The sequence below is a fragment of the Alligator mississippiensis genome, chromosome 1, assembly GCF_030867095.1.
Source record: "Alligator mississippiensis isolate rAllMis1 chromosome 1, rAllMis1, whole genome shotgun sequence".
In the NCBI taxonomy this organism is placed as follows: domain Eukaryota; kingdom Metazoa; phylum Chordata; order Crocodylia; family Alligatoridae; genus Alligator; species Alligator mississippiensis.
The window spans coordinates 183,762,212-183,786,662 of record NC_081824.1 but is presented as its reverse complement, the minus strand read 5'-3'; the positions used below and the strand labels follow the sequence as shown (position 1 = coordinate 183,786,662).

The 24,451-nt window shown below is 46.4% G+C and overlaps 1 long non-coding RNA gene across 2 annotated transcripts in view; it reads right to left on the bottom strand.

The window, feature by feature from the left end:
- Positions 1–24,451, bottom strand: part of LOC132245077 (uncharacterized) — a 56,877-nt gene that overhangs the window by 15,107 nt on the left and 17,319 nt on the right. Inside the window, exon 1 of one of the 2 annotated variants that reach the window (XR_009456919.1) lies at positions 750–10,087. The exons of the other annotated variant lie outside the window; for it this stretch is intronic. This is a non-coding gene — a long non-coding RNA (uncharacterized LOC132245077). Of the gene's footprint in view, positions 1–749; positions 10,088–24,451 lie in introns of those variants that run through there. 2 annotated transcript variants of the gene reach the window in all.

Genomic DNA, 24,451 nt, shown 5'->3' with positions numbered 1-24,451 from the left:
GCCTAGGTCTGGGACCCCAGGAGCTGAAGGGGCCAAGGGTCTAGTGACTGAGACAGGGACTAGGGGCCTGGAGATTGATATATAGAGGGGGCTGAGGCTGAGAAAGCTGGGCTGGAACAAGTGAGCCATGGCTGGAGGCCTGCAGCCAGAATAACAATGGGCTAAAGCTAAGGAAACAGAGGCCCTACAACAGTGGTCACCAACTCACGGATCCCAATCTACAGGTAGATCCCGGAGCCTCTTTTGGTAGATTCTGAGCTGCGGGGACAGCTGGGCATGTGTGCATGCACACACTCACCACCTGCAGACCCAGCAGGTCAATCTGTGGGGGAGGGAAGGGGCAGGGGCCAGATCAAGGTCCCCGCAGTGCCCGGCTGACCCTGCAGCCCAGCCAGGAGCAGGGGAAGGTAAGTGGGGCCCTAAGTATTATTAGTTGCATCAAGGCAGTGGTAGGCAAGGGAGGGTACCCCAGGGAGAGAGAGTGGGGCAGGAGGCGCTTGGCCACAAGGGGGCATCATACCCACTCCATGGGCCTGGATCCTGCTATACTATTAGTTCTCACATCTTCCCTGAAAGTGTCAGGAGAAAGGTGGGGGTGATAATATTTTAACAGACTTCCTGTTTGTCCCCTAAACATGTTCACTGGTCATCAAAATTGTATGCAATGTAACAGAGAAACAAACAAAACAAAACAAAACAAAACAAAAGTCAATCAGAGAGGCTTAAATAGTATGAGTGCAATTTTTTACCTTCTCAGTTGCACGCCTTTCAATCTGTTGGCTCTGTTCTTATTGTCATTTAACTTCTTTTCCAATCATCCCATAGTTTTCCAGAAAACATTTAATATAAATGCTGTTTCGGAGGGGTTAGGAAGGAAAAGGGGAAATACATCCCAACTTCTTCATTCATCATAACAAACCAGAAAGGCACAAGTCCATTTTGGTTTTTGTTTTCACTTTTAACAGACAGTTCTGCAAATGGGTGGATCCAGGAGGGCTACACTGGTACACTTGCCATATCTCCTTGATTCCTGCTCCAACCAAAGTTTAAAGACAACTGCCTGGCAGTGACAGCAGCATTTCAAGTCAGGCAATGCTGAGGATGTCACAGTTCATTACAATCTACCTGATCCCTTATAAACTCTTCATTCCATGGGTGTTAACAATCCTTTCTTCTTTTTAAGGGTCTTGAAGTTCCACTAATAAAGCTATCCTTTGTTCTGAAATGTTGCTGTCTCTTGGTAATGAAGCTTTCATTTCACAGCCCTGCAGATTGTTTTTAACTCTTTCCAATAAAGTTATATTTGTTGTTGCTTAAATAGGATATTAGTAACATTTCTAGTTTATTTTTAACGGGAGAAAAATATGTGTTGTTTTCTATGTGATGATGCACATCACCACATGCACTCCCCTTTTCAAAATTCTAGATCTGCCCATGTCTGTAAAATAGTAAATTATATTGAATTCTCACAATCTGGTATATTCAGCTGTTCTGTAAATGGTCTCATTGCAAATATCAAACGACACTGTTGTTGTAACTTTATAATTAAAAGCACCAAGGATGAAGAAGGCTGAATAGTCAGCCCTCAAATGATTGGTTAAAGTATGTAGGTTCACTGTTGTTATTTCATGCCAAAGAACAACATACAAGCTATGAATCTGCTTTCAGAAGCTGCAGAAGTATGTGTTATGACAGAGTAGGAGTATTTATTTGATGATAGCTGGCCTGATTGACTCCATCTAAATCAATCCTAGTTCTCTCAGGCCTGTAGTCACAACGAATGCTATAGATAATGTTATGAACCCATTTGTAAGCTAAAAATACCTGAAAATGCCTATGTTTATATATGCTTTTGCTGTTACAACTAAATCCATTATGCCAGCCTTGAGGCATGTATGATGTACAAGGGAGACACAGAGCATAAACTTGACATCATCCTGTCTACAGCAAAAACATGTCACTGTATAGCAGTGGTTCTCAAACTTTTCTAGATTCAAGACATCCCTCTCTAGACTTACGGCATCCCTCAGAAAATGCCAGCACTTAGCTTTGATCTGTTTCTTGACTATGGAAAAATAAAACTAGAGCAATTTATCTCTTGCAAGAAACTCAGAAAGGTTACTTACCCTGAGGTAAGTGGGGAAGTCGGGGACTTGGAAGAAGCAGAAGCAGGAGGGGGCAACAGGGGAGGTTCATTCTTCCTGAGAAAGTAGGGCAATTGGCTAGTTACATCAGGTGCCTGTACATGATTGCATGAATGAATGACATGTGCCCCCGGAGGCTGGGGGGGCATGGCAGCACTGGTGGCAGCAGGAGCACAGTGGCGGTAAGTGGGGAGCTCCCGCAGACGCTGCTGGCACTGTTGGTGGTGGGGGTTGATGAGTACTGACCAGGGGTCAGTGACCACCCGCAGACGCTGCCGGCAGTGTTGGCGGTAGCGGGGGGGGGGAGGGGTGGTGAGCAACAACCGCCCACAAGCACCACTGACACTGTCGGTGGCACCTTTTCATAGTGGGTGCACTGCCACACTCAGGGGGTGCATGTGCATCCACATGCACCCCCTACACGTCGCCAATGCACAAATGCACAGATCCTGGGAAACAAGCAGGAAGAACCACCAAGGAGGTGATACTTGCCCTCTATGTGGCACTGGTCAGACTGCAGTTGGAGTACTGTGTCCAGTTTTGGGTGCCATACTTCTAGAAGGATGTTGATAGACTCAAAAGGGTCCAGAGGAGGGCCACTTGTATGGTTAGGGGCTTGCAGGCCAAGGAGAGACTCAGGGACCTAGACCTCTTCAGCCTCCGCAAGAGAAGGCTGAGAGGTGATCTTGTGGCCACCTACAAATTCAGTAGGGGGATGCAGCAAGGGATTGGAGATGTTCATAGATTCATAGATTCATAGATGTTCTGTTCACCAGGGCGCCTCTTGGGGTAACAAGGAACAATGGTCACAAACTGACAGAGAGCAGACTTAGGCTATGTATCAGGAAAAATCCACATCCCTCCTGAAGTGCAGTGACCAAAACTGGATGCAGTACTCCAGCTGCGACCAGACCAATGCCGCATAGAGGGGAACTATCACCTCCCTAGACCTGTTTGTGATGCACCTACTTATGCAAGAAAGAGTGTGGTTAGCTTTACTTATTACCTCATCACATTGGTGAGGTAATAAGTAAGATGCCAGAGCTGAACCCAGAACTCTTTCCTGCCTAGGCAGAGGGTTGGACTCTGTTGAGGTCCCTTCTGGTCCAAGCATCTATGAATCTGTGAATCTATGAATTGGAAGTCCTCACATAGTCATGGAACTATGATGTAATTGGAGTAACAGAGACTTAGTGGGATAGCTCACATGACTGGAGAACTGTCATGGATGGATACAAATTGTTCAGGAAGGACAGGCAGGGAAGAAGAGGATGATGAGTTGTGCTGTATGTGAAAGAGCTGTATGATTGCTCAGAGCTCCAGTATGAAACTGGAGATAGGCCTGTTGAAAGTATCTGGGTAAAGGTAAGAGGGGAGAGCAACAAGGGTGATGTTGTGGTGGGTGTGCGCTATAGACCATCAGACCAAGAGGATGAGGTACACGAGGCTTTCTTCAGACAACTAGTGGAAGTTTCCAGATCACAGGTCCTGGTTCTCATGGGGGACTTCAATCACCCTGACATCTGCTGGGAGAGCAATATAGCAGTGCACAGGCAATCCAGGACATTTTTGGAGAGTGTTGGAGACAACTTCCTGGTGCAAATGTTGGAGAGACCAACTAGGGGCCACATTCTTCTTGACCTACTGTTCACAAACAGGGAAGAATTGGTGGGGGATGTAGAAGTGGATGGCAAGTTGGGCAGCAGTGACTACAAGATGATTGAGTTCAAGATCCTGGCAAAAGGAAGAAAGGACAGCATCAGCATATGAACCCTGAACTTCAGAAAAACAGACTTTGAATCCCTCAGGGAACTGATGGGCAGGATCCCCTGGGAGGCCAGGTGCAAGAACAAACCATCCAAATGTGCAGGAAGTACAAATGTGGGAAGTGACCAGCTTAGCTTAGCAGAGAACTCTTTGGTGAGCTTAAACACAAAAAGGAAGCTTACAAGAAGTGGAAGCTTAGACAAATAACTTGTAAGGAGTATAAGAATGTTGCTCAGACATGCAGGAATGAAGTCAGGAAGGCCGAAGTGCAATTGGAGTTGCAGCTAGCAAGAAAAATTTCTATAAGTATGTTAGCAACAAGAGGATGGTCAGGGGAAGTGTGGGTCCCTTACTGAATGGGGGAGGCAACCTTGTGATAGAGGATGCAGCAAAGGCTGAAGTGCTCAATCAATGCCTTTTTTGCCTCAGTCTTCACAGGCAAGGTCAGTTCTCATTCTACTGCACTGGGCAGCACAGTTTGGGGAGGAGGTGAGCAGCCAACAGTGGCAAAAGAACAGGTTAGGGGCTATTTTGAAAAGCTGGATATATACAGGTCCATGGGACCAGATAGGATGCACCTGAGGATGCCAGGAGAGTTGGCTGATGTGACTGCAGAACCATTGGCCATCATTTTTTAAAACTTGTGGTGATTGGGGGAGGTCCCGGATGTTTGGAAGAGGGTAAATTTAGTGGCCATCTTTAAGAAAGGGAAGAAGGAGGATCCAGGGAACTACAGACTAGTCAGCCTTCCCTTAGTCCCCAGAAAAATCATGGAGCAGGTCCTCAAGGAGCCCATTTCTAAGCACTTGGAGAAGAAGAATGTGATTAGGAACAGTCAGCATAGATTCACCAAGGGCAAGTCATGTCTGAACATGACCAACCTGATTGCCTTCTGTAATGAGATAACTGGCTCTGTGGATACGAGGAACACAGTGGACATAATATACCTTGACTTTAGCCAGGCTTTTGATACCATCTCCCACAGCACTCTTGCAAGCAAGTATGGGCTGGATGAATGGATTGTAAGGTGGATAGAAAGCTGGCTGGATTGTTGGGCTCAATGGATAGTAATCAATGGCTCAATGGCTAGCTGGCAGCTGGTATCAAGTGGAGTGCCCCAGGGGTCAGTCCTGGGGCCAGTTTTGTTCAATATGTTCATTAACAATTTGGAAGATGTGATGGATTGCACCCTCAGCAAGTTCACAAATAACACCAACCTAAGAGGTGTAGATATGCCGGAAGGTAGGACTAGAATTCAGAGTGACCTAGGCAAATTGGAGGATTGGGACAAAAGAAATCTCATGAGGTTCAACAAGGACAAGTGCAAAGTCCTACACTTAGGATGGAAGAATCCCATGTACCGCTATAGCCTGGGGACAGGCTGGCTAAGCAGCAGGTTTGCAGAAAAAGACCTGGGGGTTACAGTGGACAGTAAGATGGATACGAGTCAGCAGCATGCCCTTGTTGCCAAGAAGGCTAACAGCATACTGGGCTGCATTAGTAGGAGCATTGCCAGCGGATTGAGGGAAGTAATTATTCTGCTGTATCTATTCTGCACTGGTGAGGCCACATCTGGAGTACTGTGTCCAGTTTTGCCCTCCCCCCCCACTATAAAAAGGATGTGGGCAAGTTGGACAGAGTCCAGCAGAGAGCAATGAAAATGGTTTGGGGGCTGGGGCACATGACTTCTGAGGAGAGGCTGAGGGAACTGGGTTTATTTAGTTTGGAGAAGAGAAGACAGAGGGGATTTGATAGCAGCCTTTAACTACCTGAACATAGGTGACATGTGCCTCCTGAGGCTGGGGGGGCATGGTGACTTCCCACAGGCATTGGCGGCAACGGTGGGCCGAGCAGGGACCCTCTGCATGTGGCCGTGGTGGGGGGGCGGGGGGGGGCAGCATCTAGACTCTGAGCCCGCAAGTGCTGGCAGCACTTCTCGTGGGGGTGGGGCACCAGCACTCTGCCTGCCCCCCTGCCCATCACCTAAGCCGAGAGCGCTTGCTCTTAGGGTGGGGTGGAGAGGGGCACGTGAATGGTTGTTCCAAAGAGGATGGAGCTAGACTGTTCTCAGTGGTGACAGATGACAGAACAAGAAGCAGTGGTTTCAAGTTGCAGCAAGGGAGGTTTAGGTTGGATATTAGGAAAATCTTTCTCACTAGGAGAGTGGTGAAGCACTGGAACCAGTTACCTAGAGAGGTTGTGGAGTTTCCATCCTTGGAGGTTTTTAAGGCTTGGCTTTACAAAGCCCTGGCTGGAATGATCTAGTTGAGGATAGTCTTGGTTTGAGCAGGGAGTTGGATTAGATGACCCCCTGAGATCCCTTCCAACCCTAATTTTCTATGATTTTGTGATTTTGATTCCTATTCAAATCTTTGGGTTTTTCTTGTGACTCGCATGTAGGTGTTTGCACACCTAACAGCACTAATATTGCATGGTACCCATTAAAGGATCTTGTGCCATTTGGTTATGAATCACTACTGTAAAGCTTCATTGTTATAATGGAAAGTGTACTCGGGTAAATAATTCACAGTGCAATCCAGGTAATATACTTACCTTCCCGAATGGTGGACCAGATAAGTCAGCTCTTTTCATAAGAGATCCTTACATATTTCTCATCCTACCTGAAGCCTATTTGAAACAATCTTGATTTCTCCAGTTATGCTTACAGCATCACTTATTGGAATAATTATCAACTTACTGGAAAAATAAGTGTGTGCCTTGCTGTAGTACTCTTTCAGGAGGCACCAATGGTAGCTGCACATTAAACACTTCTAGAATACACACTTCTGTGGCAACTTACATACTGCTGGTAATTACTCTGTCATATAATAACTAGGGTTCATCTTTTGGGACGAGGTTGAAGTCTTGCTCTTAAGGGTGCTGAAAATGGAAATAAACGTTACTATGTAGATATGCTCCATTTCCATGTGATTATTACAGAAAGGCTAAATTCATTCTTGGTGTAATCGGATCACTTCATAGGGATTGTAAACTGCTTAGAAGCACAGGCAGGTCTAGACAATGAAACATTCAGTGACCAGTCTAGAATAGTGTTCAAAACCAGTGGAGCTGCATTGGTGATTGGACCAAAAAAAGAGAAGAAAATGCTTAATGTTGATCAGGAGCAGTTTGGATTTTAACATAACAGCAAGCTTTTGCAATTGGAACTCTGAATTTTTACTGAGGAGACCATATGTGTTTGTGACCATATGTATACTTTAATTAATACTGAAAGTGTATTTTCTCATAGTGAGCCAAGGAATAACCAGTTATGAGAGTAAATACCCAGTCTAAGGGAGTCTGAAGTAGATGCAATTTTAACAGGACTATAAAATTGTAGTGCATGGCTGATGACAAGCTGCAATATGACACAACAAACTATAGTTTTGTGTGATATGAGAAATAAAGTAAAGTTGTCTTATAATAACTCGGAATTTTAAATCAATCTTCCAAAGTTATCTGAGAATTAGCATGGTACAGGGAAGCTGTTTTTATGTAAATGTGTTCTATAGGAATCTTTCAAGATTTACTGCTATGGTAGTTAAAGATGTCATGAAACAATCAGCAGAAGAAAGGAAATCTTAAGTGTTCTGGGGGTCTCTTCAGTATTTAAGACTGAATTTTGCACCCTTGAATTTTGTTCCAGCTGTTTCTATACTTCTTTGGCTGTAATAGTAGCTAGCTACCATCATTGCTATCTATCCATGCACAGATTTTCTCTACTGAATTTTTGCATAGGCATGGGCCCACATGCCTACCAATAGCCACTCACTGGTCCATCATCAAATACCATCTCCATATTCCTTCAGAGGCCAAAATCACAAAATAACACTCTACTGTGTACACAAAGGTTAGAGTACCCAGACCTTTTACATCAGAAGTGTTGTGATTTCTCTGTATTTAGGACCTTCCACGTCTGCAGATGGGGCAGGATTTGATCACCACTACAAACAATCAATGTGCATTACTATTACCTTTTTGTGGGACTCATCACTATCTTATCTATTCTTTCTTAACATGGATTAGAAATACATTTGTTTTCTACAAAGGAGGCATGTCTAAATGTGCACTGGGCTGTGCTGTTGTTACTGTGTAGTCACTTAGTACTTGCTTAAGCAGGTATTAAATGACTGCACAGTAACCAATGTTACTGTGCAGTCTGGATGCCACACGGGTCTTTTCCCATGCAACTGCACAATAGCAACAAGCTACTGTAGCTCACCGCTACCGCACAGTAGCATTAACATCATGGTTTGTGCCTGCTGATACTACATTGCCTTAGCAAGCTATGGTGACATAGCATTTTGTGTAGACACACCCAGGGAAAAACGTTACCTTCTGCTTTCTAAACAGGGTACTTTCCCAAATGGGATATAGATCTACCTGCAAGGAAACATGGTTGGCATTTCCACTGCTGTGCTAGAGTAAAACTTTCAGGTTTAAGACTAAGGCAAACATAGAGCTAAGTTTGAACTCCACTGGGAACAACTTCCATATCTAAGGCCCCCTATTACCTCTTTATATCTGCTTGGAACTTGCCCCAAAGTAATATATTTCAGCATAAGGACAGGTTGTAGGAGGAGTGCACTTGCAGTTACTAAATTGCTAGCTGCTATACCCCAGCAGTGACCAGCACACCCCTTGCCCACCAAAAAACAACTCAGCCACTTAAACATCCAGATTTTGTTAAAGGAGGCTGTAACAGCACAAGATGTGCTCTGTTACTCACAGGGGCATGGGCCAGCAGCACAGCAGCTTGCAGGTGGCTAGACTCCCAATCAGGCATAACTGCCTGATTGGGAGCAGGGCCCAGCTGCTTGGGATAAAAGCAGGCCCTGAGCAGCAGCGCTGGCAGTTTGCTCGCCAGCAACCAGAGAGCAAGAATCACGCAGTTGGAGCTGCTGCTCATAACATCTTGGAGGTATAGGGAAGGAGCTATGTGGAAGGTGGAGACTCCTAGTCCTGGGGCCTGACCTAAAACTACACCCTGCTGGGGCTGGATGCTGTGGTGGGACTGCTGGTGGCAGGGCACTCTCCAGAAAATGCCATACCTGTGCCTTCTCAGTGAAGGGCAGGTATGGGGTGCCAGAAAGCCTCAGCCCCTGCTACCTTGCTAGTGACCCCATGGAGGGGAAAGGCTAGGGGAGCACACCCAAAGCCAAAGCAAGGGCCCAGGCTCACAGTAAGTCCTGAGGCAGGGCCCAGATCAGGAAGTGACCAGGCTCACTGCGAGTAGTGAGGTGCATGTAGGAGCCTAGTGTGAAGCTGCAGGGGGGTGGGGCCCTAAGCCTACTAGGGAGCTAGATGTGCAGTTCCTGGGGCAAGGTGATAAGCAGATTAAGGCCCAGCGTTGGGCAAGGGGATTGTGAGGCCCAGCGTTGGGCAAGGGGATTGTGAGGCCCAGCGTTGGGCAAGGGGATTGAAGCCCAGTGTCGGGCAGGGGATTAAAAGTGGTGTGGCTGCACTTCAGTTCCATAAAGTTAAATTGCTACACTATTGATGAATACCATATTTCACAGTGCATATGTTAAGTTTTGCAGCCCAATTTTTAACTCTTAAAAGTCAACCTCAACTTATACACCATATCACCATCCCCTGCAAGTGGCACTGGGCTCTAGCGCTGAGCACCGAGCTCCGCCCTGTCTCCTGCAAGCGGTGCCAGGTACCCAGGGGGTGAACAAGTGCCATAGCACTGCTCACAGCAAACAGAACCAGGACCAGACTCGGTGCTTGGTGAGCACAGCCCCATCCCGTGAGTGGTGCTGCCTGGGATGCGCTAGCTGAGTCCTGAGCCTGGTGCCACTTGCAGGGGATGGGGCTGTAGCAGCCGAGCACCAAGCCTGTCCCTGTCTGTTGCGAGTGGCGCTGCCAAGTGCCAAGCCCAGTCCCATCCCCTGCGAGCAGCACCAGGCTCAGTTCTCAGCTGGCACGGCTGGGTTTGGCACTTGGCAGTGCCACTAGCACTGGATGGGGTGGGCTTAGTGCTTGGCTAGCATAGGCCAGGCAGTGCTGCTCACAGGGGTTTGAGGTGTTTTAGCCAAGCACCAAGCCCAGTGCTGTTCACAGGGGATGGGGCTGGAATCCGTGCTTGGCTCATCCTCTGTGATGTGCAGCCCCATCTTCTCTGTGCAGCCTCATTCTCTGTGAGTAGCGCTGCCTGGGCTGTGCCAGCTAAGTGCCAAGCACAGCGCTCCTTGCAGGAGACACGGCTACGCTTGGAGCTTGGCAGCACCACTCACAGCAGACAGGGCCTGGCTTGGTGTTTGGCTGGTGTGGCCCCATCCCCTGTGAGCAGTGCTGGACTCAGCACTTGATTGGCGTGGCCCAGGCAGTGCTGCTTGCAGGGGATGGGGCTGTGTCAGCCCAACACTGAACGCAGCCCTGTCTGCTGCAAGCGGCGCTGCAGCACGTATCCACCCCCCAGGTGCCCAGCCTGCAGTGAGAGCACACAGGGACTGATATAAATCGATCCCATATTTCTGATCCAAAAAGTTAGGTCAGCTTATACACTGGATCTATGAAATTCCTGACTTTTTGGATCAGAAAAATGGGGTCAACTTACATACTGTGTCAACTTATACACAATGAAATATGGTATATAAAGAGATACAGTGTTCCTGTGCAGATGTGACACTGCTATATGCAGTGCTATAATGCTGGTACAAATACAGAGTCAAGCTTATGATCATGCAGACCTGCCTCCCATTAAAGGGAATTAAATGACTGTACATAATCCTACAACTCATGGAGAATGTTTTAAGAACGGTCTGGCTGGTATCCAGTCTGAAGACAGCTGAAGTTCTGGAAGAGTGCTAGGGTCCTTGGTGTAAGCTTCATCTTTGGACTGACAGCATAACAGCTGTGAAAGAGCAAACCAGGGAAGCTTGGCAGAACATTTTACATTACACAGTGTGTGCAAAATATTGGTGTAACATATGATGTTTTGGAGTAACTCTGAGTTACTGCTTAAACTCCATAAATGTGATGTTATTGCTACATTGCTTGAGGCTTGCAGAGCCATCTTTATCAAATATGAACTGGAGAGGATGGATCACATTCCAGAATTTCATGCTGCCCTTACACAAGCTGCCTTAAGAATGGGAGAATTGAAAGGAAACATTCATGTATAGACATGAATATTTAAAGAAGCTTCCTAATGAATATAATGATTATAATGATAAATTATCTATGCATTATCATGAATAATAGTAGTTTACACTCACATAGCAACTTTCACCTGACAATGTCCAACTACTTTTCAACTATTAAAGCTTAGCCCACTAAAATCAATGTAAGCTCTCCATAGGATTAGCTCATAAATGCCAGGTTATTACTAGAACATTATGTGAATGCATTGCATGATGGTTTTTGCCTCTCAGTTTTTGTTATAAAGCGTATGTTTGAGGAAAAGGTGACTTTCATCCTAAGTGCCCTGTCTGCCCTGTCTCCAATATATAATATTACTGAAACAGAACTATAGAGTACAGGAGCTCCCAATCTGTGGTATGTGTACCACTACTGGTACGCAGACAACCTGTCAGTGGTACACATTAACAGATTTATTATAATTACTTCATATGACAAAAATTTGCTGGTGGTACTTACAGTTGAACTGAAAAAATGCTGGTAGTACTTAAGGTTTTATCATTTTAAATTGGTGATGCACAATCTGTCAGAGTTTGGGCACTGCTGTAGTAGAGCATGCAGCAACATTATATACACTTTTTTCCATTGAGGAAAGTTGCCATGTACAGTAAAATCTTTAGTTCAAGAGGGGGGAAAAACATCTTGCTGGGATCCTTTAACCCCAGCTGACTTCTTGCCCCTGGGGCAGGGGGCTGGATTCAATAATCTTCTGAGGTTCCTTCCAGCCCTAGCTATGAAATCTATGACACACACACACACACACACACACACACACACAGTCTTTCCTGTCAGTTATTAGTGTGTTAAAATTTTCAAACTGTTTTATTTTTGTGTGTGTGTGTATCAGAAAAAAATGTATTTAAGCAGTATATTGCTTTGTGTCAGAACTTTTTAATAGGACTCCCTTTTCTTCTCTTGCTTAAATTATTGCATGCTCACATGCAATTCTAAGAATTGCAGTAATTCAAAGGCACTTGACATCTCCTGAACACATCACAAGAATTCCAGGAAAGGAGGCAGGGGAGACCTTATAAATATGTAGTAAGGGGAAGTGAGAACTAATATAGTGTAAGTATGATAGACATGGGCATGAGACTACTGACAAATAATTCCTATACATCCAGTCCTAATCATAAGACCTCTGAAGTACCATGGGTGATATTGTTACCTGATTGAAGCCAAAAGGAGTTCTGCCATGACTTCAAAGGAAGCAAGATTTACTTGTGTAATTAGAAATGGGACTAAGCCAAAACCCCAAGTCTGAACAGTGCCTTGAATTCTGAGTGACTCTGTAGCTTATATTCATGTCTGTATGTAACTACCAAAAGCAATTTCACCATTTCAGAGAAATACATCTGTAGGGGTACTAATTAGGAGGGGAGTTTGGAAGGAAAGAAAAGTATGCAACAGGACAGTGTATATTTGTGTTTGTCTTGCTATTGCAGGTAAATGTAACTTCTTTCACCCTGGCTCCCTCACTGCTAAATGCTGCTTCCTTCCTTCACTCTGTCCATTTTGCTTCGCACCTCTTGCCCTCCTCACAGAGGACGAGAGGCACTTACCACCCTAGGGCTAAGTACAGACATTCAAAAAGTCTGAACCTGAATCGATTCAAACTTTGCAGGTTAGTCTCAGCTGAGTAGATGGAACCAACAAGCAAGTGAATAGACATTCACTTTTGATTCCGGAAATGCAGGCACATGCCTGCAGCAGTGTTCCCTCTAACCTGTGTGGCGTGTGCGGCCAGAAAAGTGTGCTCATGCTGCGCTGCCAGGCGTGCCTGTGCAGCGACGCACACCACACAGCTTAGAGGGAATGTTGGCCTGCAGTGGCTCAGGCTAGAAGCTGAGAGGGCGGGGGGACACTAGAGTGAACCCTCCCTTCCCTTCAGCAGTGGCCAGAAGGCTGGAAGGAAGCTGAGTTGGGGGTGGGGAGTGAGTGGCCAGGCCTGAGTATGATTGGGGAGGGGTTTAAACCCCTATCCTGGCCTGCAGGGACCCCAGCCAGGATGTACCTGGAAGGGGAAAGGAGAAGCGCCCTCTGCCAGGCATTTTCCCCATAGCAGTAGGGGGGAGTGTGGCCGGACCCCAGCCCTCAGCAGTTGCCTGAGGTGAAGGGGTGAGGGAGGTGGGATTAACCCCTCCACTGCCTCTCCTCTCCTACCGGCATGGGTCCCGTTATATGCAACCTGAACATCCTAATATGCAACCTAAACATCCCTTTAACCCCCTTCCCCACTCCAGCTCAGGAGTCCCTGACCCTACTCCCCACAAGGAGGTGGCAATATAATGCCAGGAGGCATTACTTTATGGTTAGGGCTGCCAGGCTCTGGAATGGGCTCCAAGGGTGGTGGTGCTCTCCCCTACCTTGGGGGTTTTCAAGAGGAGGTGAGATAGATATCTGGCTGGGGTATTATGATCCCAGCACTCGTTCCTGCCCAGGGCAGAGGGTCGGACTTGATGATCTGTTCAGGTCCCTTCTGACCCTAGAAACTATGAAACTATGACAGAAAGGGGCATTGCTCTGGTGGTGGGGAGGGGAGTGAGGGACTCCCCAGCCCCTCCTGGAGCCCAGCAGGATCTCTGCCACAACCCCCAGGACTGGGGAGAAGCACAACGAGGTGTTTAGGGCCAGGAGGACCAGACATGCCTGCCCTCTTCTCCTGCTTTTGCTCCTGCCCCATCAGCTGCTTGGAGCAGCTGGGTTCAGGCTCTATAAATAACCCAGGTCTTACAAGGTGGAGGTGGCAGAGGGGAAGGGCAGGGGATGGGGCAGTGCAGCTCCCCGCACAGCCGCCTTTGCCCCCACCTTTGCCCCCACCGCACTTGTTCTGTATGAACTCAAGGAGGAAATCAATGTCAGACTCCTGCTCTTCCCCTGCGCTACTCATGGCTTGGCCCTGGCTCCTTGCAGCACCTGTTGCACCATGCTCCTGCCTGGCCCTGTGGGGTGGGAGCAGCTGCCCATGGCTGCGGCACAGGGTGCTCAGCTACGGCTTCCCCAGGCCCTGGGGTGGCTGCTGCTGCTGCATCTGGGCTGCAATGTGAGCTTGGTGAAGCCCACCCACCTCTTGCTCTGTTTTGATGTTTCTCGGTTTCTAGCAGCCAGCTCTGCTGCTTGCCAGTTCCTTGTGTGAAAATAACCTGCCATGCACCTAGGTGAGGGGACAGCTCTGGCAGAGGTGGATTAATGAATAGACAAGCTGGGCACAAGCCCAGGGGCCCCTTCCAATTCAGGGCCCCAGAATCCTCATCAGCCGGGAAGCAAAAGCCACAGTTTTAAACTTGGTGCCAAACTGTGAATGCCTTTCACATTTGTTTCCCTGGGAGCTGGAAGCAGGGCCCCTCCACCAATGGGGCTGGGGGTGCAGGGCTGGGGTTAGCCTGGGAGCACAGCACCGCAGCTGGATGAGAGGCAGGCCATGTGGTACTGTATTGGGTGGGTGGAGGGGGTGCGGGGGGTGCTGGGCTGGGCTGGGAGAGCCGCGCCCCACCTGGGGATGGTGGTGGTTGGGGCTGGTGTCAGCTGAGCCAGGAGCGCTGCACTGCGCCTTTGTGGGTGGTGGCGCTGAGAGGGCCTTGGAGGCTATAGCCCCCCTAAAATTCATCTTAGCCCCCTTGCAGCTAAGGTACCCCTCCCAATGCTGGTGCTGGCCCACAGAGACATGGTGTGGCCATCTTCATCTGCGTGGCTGCAGAGGAGAGGCCAGCAGCAGCCCCCTGCAGGTCAGTGTAACAGAGGCAGGGCAGGGAGCGAGACTGAGCTGAGGTGAGGTGGGGGGTGTGGAGGGCTGCCTCCATGTGATCGAGAGTGGGGGAGGGAGAAGTCATGTTAGGGGAAAGTGTGTCTGTGTGTGTCTGCCTATATGTGTCTGTGTGTCTATGTGTGTGTCTGCCTGTGTGTCTGTCATTGTGTGTGTGTGTATCTACCTGTCTGTGTCTGTGTGTGTCTGCCTGTGCCTGTGTGTGTGTGTGTGTGTGTGTGCGCACCTGTCTATCTCCCTTTGTGCATTTGTGTCCATGTGCAGAGAGTGAGAGTAGAGTGCACGCGCCTGGGTCTGTGCACGCCCGTGTGTGTGAATGTGTGTGTCTACATTTGGCCGTAGTGGGGGAAGGGAACAGGGAGAAGAAGCGAGCATGTGCACCCCAGCCTCTGCTGCCAGCGCTAGGAGGGGAAGGGGCTTCTCTCCCCACTACAGCCCAGCTCCCATGGGGGCAGGGGCCCTCCACTTTTTTGCTTGCCCAGGGCTCCAGTACACCTTAATCCACATCTGGGTACTGGGGTTGCTGTGGGGCAAGGCAGAAACCAGAGCCCGCCTCAGGGGGAGAGCAGATAGGCTGGTCTCCCCCCGCCTTGTGAGATACAGGGGCTTGCTCTGGTGCTTTGGGTTCTACCTGCTGCTGCACTGGGTCCCCTCTGCCTCTGGCCCTAAAGGCTTCGGGCCCGGGCTGAGATGGCTTGAGGGGATGGGCAAGGTGGTGAGGTGGGTGGCTGAGCACTGAGGGAGATTGTGTTGGCCCCCCACATGTGTGCAGGCGCCAACTCATGGCTGCAGGTTTCAGATTTCCTGCAGCACCATGACTATACACGTGCACAGAAAAGTTTTCTCGTCTCCCCTTGGCTGCAAGACGGGCCCTTAAAACGAGACAAGCATACACACACACCCCTAGAATGTTCCATACACACACATACACCATCCCCCTACGCAGCACAGCCTCTGGCAGCTGCCCGGGGCTGGCATCTGGCCATGCCCTCTGCCACTTGAGCAGTGACCAGGGCAAAATGCCTGGCAGGGACCCCAGTCCCTTGCCAGTGGGAGAGGGGAGGGAGGGGGAATTAAACCCCCTTCCCTCCCTTCTGCCTGAGCCTGCCACAAGCAGGCTCCACCACTCCAGTGGGGGAAATCTGGTTGCATCCCCAGCCAGATTTCCCACACCAACCCCTTGTCAGCCAGCCCTCACTTCTCTAGTTAGGGAGCAGAGGGGCAGGGCCAACCCTGCTCTCTGGAGCAGACAGCACAGCCCAGCCCAGCCCAGAGCTGCAAAGTCTGATATTACATTCAACCAGGTTTATCTTAAACCAGTTTCAGCCATTTTGAAACCGGTTTATGTGCACTGAACGTCTGTTCTGTTATAGGTTTAAACTAGTTTCTGATCACTTAAATTGGTTTATGTGTAACTTCTATCCCTAGCCTAGAAGACTACCTCTGCACATGACAAGCCCTTGTCAAAGGAAGCTTGCTAAACAGATCTCCACTTTCATGGCCTGTTTCTCCAGCTGTGGACAGCAATGAGAGTGGTGGGTCCAGTCCTCTGCTATCCCTCCTCATGCCCAACAAGAACAGGGCTGGGATCTGCCTTGAGATCCTGTCTGGGAAGGCACTGTACATATGGACAATCAAAGTGTGTCATGCTTGTGTCCTGGCTTCCTGCTCTGACATGACATGGAGGGGGCACCTAGCAGCAGCAACACCAGAGCAAGCCTGGCTAGCCTGGCCCATCGTGTACAAGCTATCCATTGTCAAGAGAACTGGTGACCTCCAGTAATAGCTGCTGCATGGGGCCCTGGGCATAAGCACCTTTGTCTACCACTTAGACCCAAGAGCATCAGCAGCCTGCCCTTTCTGTAAGAAGGAGGTAGAGGAGACTCTTTTCCATGTCTTCCTGGACTGCTCCTGGCTGCAGCTGTTCTTTGCTTCCCTCAGGATCCTCTTTGGCACACTGGAGTTGGACTTCTCTGAGATTGTGTATATCTTCTCTATCCTGTACTGCGTGAAAAAAAGGAGTGTGACCTGCCTGGCCAATTTCTTGCTGGGCTGGGACAAGATGACAACTGTGAAAAGCCACAAAAATCAGCTCACAGGGCCTGGATCTAATTATGCCCTCCTTTCTGGTCCAGACCTGGACACTTTACTTTGCAGTTTGTGTTATACTGAGCCATTGAGGGAGCTGTCTGCAAGGTGGAAGATGGACAGCTTGTCCTACATGTGTAACCCCATGAGGAGAATGGGGGAAGAGGTTTCAGTCTCTGGTGGCATGGTGTGTTTTGTTGCTAGGATTTCATGCTCCACCCCTGGGAGGTTCATATACCTTTGCACTTTCACAATTTGTTTTTAACATTTGTATAATAATGGTTTTTAAAAAATTAAATCATACTTTCCTTTTGTTTCCTTTTCTTTTCCTTTTTTGAAAGACATTTGCAGTATGATGCCAGACATCGGTGTCAATCATCAGTTTCAATTAAGCAGTATGATTTTTTTACTACTTCATGTATGAAGAGAAGATGCATGATCTTGTTAGAAACAAAGTTCTTGTTACTAGTGTTATAGTCTATGGCAAGTGTCTTCAGTGTATTTTTCTACTTCCAAGTCCCCATCAAAGAGGGTTTTCAATATCCTGCATCCAATATTCTTTAATATTGTCTTTCTATAAGTTTGATTTATAAAATAGCATTTGTTTAGATATACATACTAAGTGTCAAACTATTCTTATTGTTTTATTAGTTTTCTTTATCTGGTCTCACATGTATGGATCTTGCATTGACCTCAGTGTAATTGTGCTCAGGGGGAAAGCAGAATAGTGGAGTTATAATCTACAGTCTTAGTGTCAAGTTGAAATAACTATGCTGCCTTCAGGGACAAATACAGCTCTCATCTAGGTGGCTTCTGCAATTTTCCTGATGGTAGAACCAGTAAAAGACTATTGTGAAAGTAGAGGTTAGATTTAGGGGCTTATTATGAGGAGGAGCTCCCCCCCCCCCCCCACACACACACAGGGCCTGAGTACAGTAGCATGGGGTCATAAGGGATAAATGGAGGAAGAGGTCTGAGATGACTAAGGGAGAGGCAAGAGGGACTGACTGAAAGGACTGGCCACTGCATGAGGTCCATGTATCTGTATCTTACCTATCCTAAGTTTTACTCTTGTCACCCTTGTATCTCAGTATCTGGTTCCTCCAGTTTTACATGTATGATAATTTAGGCCACAGATGGCTACTTGAGCTGGGTAATGCGTTTCTGCATGCAATCCTTACATCAAGCACTGAAAACAAAAAATATGTATTCTAGAGAATAAAAAATTGTGTGTCTTTCTTATTAAATCTACATGTATCTGTATAGGTACTATATTCACATGTTATATGTACACTCATTATATATGGACATCATATTCAGATAGATATTTTTCAAAGGTATCTTCCATTACTGGCTTTATTTTCAGTGGGAGAATACATGGTATTTAATAATAATGATGTGGTTTATTTTTTATTGGCTATTCTGTCATAGGATTAAGGCATTTGGGGTCACTTATTACTATGAGATAATCCCTCCTGGTTTGTTGAAGGCACAGCCAAAGCTGTTTCTCTATTTCTAAAAAGCTTATGTTATTTCATAGTGTATATTTATACCTACATCTATATCCCTCTCATATATGTATCTGCACATACATTTCATAATTAATAAATTATATATTTATCATAGAATTATAGAGAAGTAGGGCTGGAATACTTTTGATACTGGGCCCACCCTAAAGAACTCACATTGTAAAGAGATGGCCTGTTTTAGAGGACAGGTATAGCTCAGATGGCTAAGCAGTGAAGGCATGCATGAGTCTATTCCATTATTTTTGTTACGTTTAGGCAAAATTTTGCTTTCACGGAAATTTGTCTTAAGAAAGACCAGTTAAGAAAGTGAGTAAGGATATTAGGGTTTGTTATTTATTTAAATATGTTTGCCAACATAACAGAACACACGTTGCACGTTCCTTGAGATTGACTGGATACAATAAGAGAATTCTGATAATTCTTCACTTGATTGCAACAAACTATTTACAGCAAGCAACTAATTCCTTGAAGGCATCTCTTTTTTATTATTTGCAAAGCAGCAAGGAACAAATTTTGGGCCCCAATAATAATGAATGCCACAGGCTGGATCCTTCAGAGGGATTCATGGTGGTGACCCCTGCACCTTCATGAAGTACAGCCATGAATCCCTCTGCAGCCATGAAGTCACCACCATGAATCCCTCTGTAGGATCTAGCCTGTGGCATTCATTATTATTTGGCAAATGACTCATACAAAAATACCTCAGATGATGGATTCATATCAGATTATTCACTTTGACTACTGTGTATTTACTATTTGTAATTTGTTATTGACAGTATGAGATTGGTCCTCTTAGTTACATGGCACTGTTTTTGATCCCTGTTTGCATTTCTCTCAAACCCACAGAGAGGTTGGTTTCAAGATGACCAGGTCACATAAACTCTCGTAAAGTGCATGACTCTGTACAAGTATTTACCTTCCTTTTGCCTGAATATATTTGCACACCAAATTCTGCTCACTCAAATGATCACAGAAAGCAAATATGTGGAATTTATTTGAATGTTTGAGCATTCTTTTTAGGATCATTGGTAAGCAGGGCTGGAAGGGACCTCACAAGGTCATCTACTCCAGCCCCAAGCTCAAGGCAGGATCATCCCTGACTCAAACATTCCAACCCAGTGTCTGTCCAACCTACTCTTGAAATTTCCAGGGATGAGGATTCCACAAGCTCTCTAGGCAGCTTATTCTAATACTTTACCATCCTAATAGGCAGAAAGTTCCTCCTAATCTCTAACCTAAATTTCCCTTGCTGCAGCTTGAGACCATTGCTCTTTGTTCTGTCATCTACCTCCACTGAGAACAGTCTAGCTCAGGGGTTGGCAACATTTTTTGGCAGTGCCAAAAAAACCTGCAACCTTGACTTGTAAGATGTTGGTGTGCCGGGGCAGATGATAAAGAGGCCTGATCCTTGTTGTGGCAGTGCATCCCCAGCCCCTTCCCTGAGGTGCATGTGCCAAGCAAATGCCTTTGCGTGCTATGCTCTGGCACTCGTGCTGGGGATTGCTTACTCCAGTCTAGCTCCATCCTTGTAACCACCCTTCAGGTAGTTGAAGGTTGCTATTAAGTCCTACCTCAGTCTTCTCTTTTGAAGACTAAATAAGCCCAGTTCCCTCAGCTTCTCTTCAGAAGTCATGTGCTGCAGCCCCCAAACCATTTTCATGGCCCTCCTCTGGACTCCCTCCAATTTGTCCACATCCTTTCTGTAGTGGGGGCCCAAAACTGGACACAATACTCCAGATCTGGCCTCACCAGTGCCAAATAAGGGGAATAATCACTGCTCTTGATCTGCTGGCAACATTCCTAGTAATGCAGCCCAGCATGCTATTAGCCTTCTTCACAAGGACACACTGTTGGCTCATATTCAGCTTATTGTCCAGTATAACCCTCAGGTCCTTTTCTGCAGAGCTGCTGTTTAGCCAGTCAGTCCCCAGTCTGTACCGGCGCATGGGATTGTTCTGTCCTAAGTGAAGGACTTTGCACTTGTCCTTACTGAACTTCATGAGATTTCTTTTGATCTAATCCTCCAATTTTTCTAGGTCTCCTAAATCTTAGCCCTACCCTCCAGTGTATCTACTACTCCTCTCCTCCCCGCCCCCCCCAGCTTGGTGTTATCTGAAACTGCACTCAGCTGCTCCAGGGCTGTGCTGCATGTGTTGACTGCTCTGGGACCACGCTGTGGTGGTTGCTTTGTTGCTCTGGTATGTATGCTGGAGCAGATGCTATGTGCATTTAGCTCAATTCAGGTGCTGTATTAACAATGGCAACCAAGTTGGCCTTCAATTTGTGACAATCCTGCATACACGAATCATCAAGAAATCCATGGAAATAGTGAGAAAAGAAAAGGCAAATCAATACCAGAGGAGGATGATCACAACAAGCTCTGTGCATGTGATAGAGGCTTTGGGGCCACACATGATAAACAAGCTACCAGACTCTAGACAAGCTGAAAGGGAACCAGCACAGTGTTGTCTAGTAAGTGTGAATAGCCAGAAAGAAGGTAGAAAATCCTCCCATAGCAGAAAGCATCAAGAAGGTCTGAAGCAAAGCAAGGTTTTTGTTCTCTGTTACTTTAAATCTATACCAAAAGGAAGAAGCATAAAACTGGTCTGTTCTACATGGCTGGGTTTAGGTAAAAAATGGACCAGCAAACCAGTCACATCATTTTACAGTCAAATTGGTCTTCTCAAAAAGAATTTGAGGAAATTAAACCTGAACCATTTGGGTAAAATATGTCCACCATAAATTCTGCTTCAGAGGATGAGAGCATTAATAAACACTTCTCAAAACAGCCCAAAACCAAATGCAGAAGTCCAGACTCAAACCTTAACCAATGCATTCATTGACATCCTTGCAAAAGAAAAGGGTTTACTGTACTACAACAGATATTTGAAAAGATCAAAGAAAAATTGGACAGCAAAAGGACATCAAGATTATACCATGAAAAGCTGTAGATTATGTTAAATTAAGAGAGTAACAAAAATCAGACAAGTTCTGTTTGAAATACAAAATTGTGACATCACTGAGACTCAGAAATTACTAGCAGCTGGTGTCCAAGTATGTCTGTGAAACGATGGGGATAAAAGTCACAAATCATCAGCTCCAATCAATCCTGAGAAACGTCAGAAAGAGGAAGAGACTTGACACAAAAGTCTTAGAGAAAAGAATCAACTTAAAGACATTGCCAAAGGAAATAACATCAGAAGTAAGGATCAGATGTTCAGAGGTAATATGTTCAGAACATTCAAAGCAAGGATCAACAAATATGTGAGAGCAAAAAAAAAAAAAAGGCATGGAAGACAAGATATTTTAATCCCAGAAAAAAAATTAAATGCTTTTTTAGCAGAACAGACTTACAAACAAAAATAAGATCTTCAAAACTAGTCAAAAGAGATCATTTAAAGAAAGCTCTGGAAGGCCTGTAGAAACAGAACCACAGATTCCAAAATCATAGAGAAGGAGGGCTGGAAGGGACTTCTATAAGTCATCCAGTTCAACCTCTTGCCTGAAGCAGGATCATCCCTATCCAAACCACCATATACAAATCCTATACTAGAATAGACTGTTAAATTCTGGAGAAAAGGTATGGGATAGTTAACCACAACTACAATGATGCATGGGTTATGGAAAACCTAAACAAAACAATCTAAATGGTCAAGGCATCCCTTTAGCAAACAAAGAATTGGGCGGTGTCAGGACCAGGTTTTTTGGCTTAACTGAGTTATAGCTTTGCACCTGAAACCTGTGCAACTCAACAAGTAGCCCTACCAGACAAAATTGTTGCATGAATGACGGGAAACAGCAGCATTAATAATAATAAAAAAGCATCAATTAGCTTCCAAATATTAGCCAATCATTTCTCCCAGCCATGTGACAACTGTTGACATAGATCAGATCATACGTATGATCACATTCACATCATATGTACTTGAATCTAAAATAAGTTTTTTTCCTCCCATATAACATGGATAAAGACAGTATTGTGGAAAAAGGCATGAAGAAAACCCAGGAAGAACAGGAAAATCATTTTAATAGGGAAAAACTGGTAGAAAGCATCAAGAAGACTGATGAAAATTTCTCAAAGTGGCCAAAACAAACCACTTAAAACAGTCAATTAAAGCTGTCATTTCAGGTAGACAAAACAAGGTTTGTGTCACAGACTGAAACCTGTAGGACTTAATTTGCAACTAGACCAAGCAAGGAAAGCCAGAAATCTCAAACCCTTACATACTCAGAAAGCATCAGATCATACACACAAAAAATTTATGCCACAGACACAACTAGTCAAGGGGGGCCATATCTGGCAGAGAAAAAAGAAAAGATCTCCGTATAACAACCCTTAACAATGGATTTACAAAGAATATGGAGCACAAAAGTTGAAGTATTAAGTATCGGGTCTTAGATGCAAGAGTCTCCCCATTGTTTTTGTTTTCTTCAAGTCTTCTTCTGTGTTCAGACCTTTAAGAAGCTGGCTGATCCCAAGTTCACTTTGAAAGAGTGCTAATTCATAAACAATGCCCACAATCTAGGAGATGTTGATGGGTAATAACCTTATTAAAATGGCAATTAAATAACAAAATATGACAATCTCTTTATAGCAATGTAAAAATCATTTTGGCAAAATTCTGTGAGTTCCTTTTAGACTGCAAGCTCTTGGGGGCAAGGGCTATCTTTATGGCTTCAATCCTGAAGTGACATGTGTGCAGGATAAAGAATTATGCTTGCAGTGCCAATGGGATTCTGGTCTCACTTAGGTTACTTAAGCAATACCCTAATATAAACAGTAAATAATTATAATTACACTAGAATAATTGTAAAGAGAATCTGGCTCAGGCATTATTATTATGTTGTTGTTGCTAAGTATTAATACCTTTGAATATAAAATGCTTCACACTAGTGGGCGTATCTACATGAGACATTTTACTGCAGAGTAGACTAATCTACTGTGCAGTAAAGCATCACAGTCTATCTGTGTGGGCATTTACTGTACAGTAAATTAGGCTACTGTGCAGTTATTTAGTACCTGTAAATACAGATATTAGATTAACTTTGCAGTAGTTACTACCCAGTACTGCATTTGTAAATGCTGACCAGAAACAAATTTGCTCCCAGTTAGCCTAGGCAGCAGGGAGCCATAGGGGACAGGGAGCTCTCTGTACCTGGTCCTGATGCTACTCAGCTGCTGGCTCCCCCCAGGAGCCAGGAGTCGATTAGCTCTGAGACTGGGGAGCTCTCTGCCCCCTGTCCCGGCTCCCAGCATGGGACTGGGAGCTCCAGAGAATGAGCGGGAGCTAGGAACCCAGCCCCTGCTTACTCTCCAGAGCAACTCTTGTGTGGCATGAAACTGGGAACTCCAGCCACCACTAGCTCGCCAGAGTTCCTCACTCTGTGCTGTGCAGAGCTGCTCTGTGGGGTGGATGGGGGCTGGGAACCGAAGCAGGGAAGCTGCCAATGAGCCCCATGTCTCCCTACTCAGCAGAGGGCTGGCTGGGAACTGTCCTGCAAGTGGGGCAGCTGCTGGTGAGTCTCCTGCCAAGCCAGGGGGAAGGGGACTCACCAGCAGCTGCCCAGCTTGCAGGACAATTCACCGCCAACTCCCTGCTAAGCAGGGGGACCCACCTGGCAAGAGGCTTGCCAGCAGTTGCCATATACCCAGGACAGCTCCCAGTGACCCCCCCTGCCAGGCAGGGAAGCACCACCCAGCAGAGGACTCGCTGGCAGCTGTGCATCCCACTGTGTACCCATCCTGATGTGCACAGGGCCAGAAGACAGCTGCCACTGCAGCCAGCAGAGCTCTCCTGGCCCCATGCGCATTGAGACTGGCCCCCGTGCCCCTTGCCAAACCCTGGGCTAGCACCTGGGGAAGCCTGGAGCTCTCCCTGGCTCCAGCAGCAGGACAAAGCAGGGCAGGAGTAGCCCTGTACCAAGCTGCTTCTGTTGGGAACAAATCTGCTCCCAACAGGGTGTACATGTAGACATGCTCCTAGAGAAGGCTTACTGCACAGTATTTTACTGCT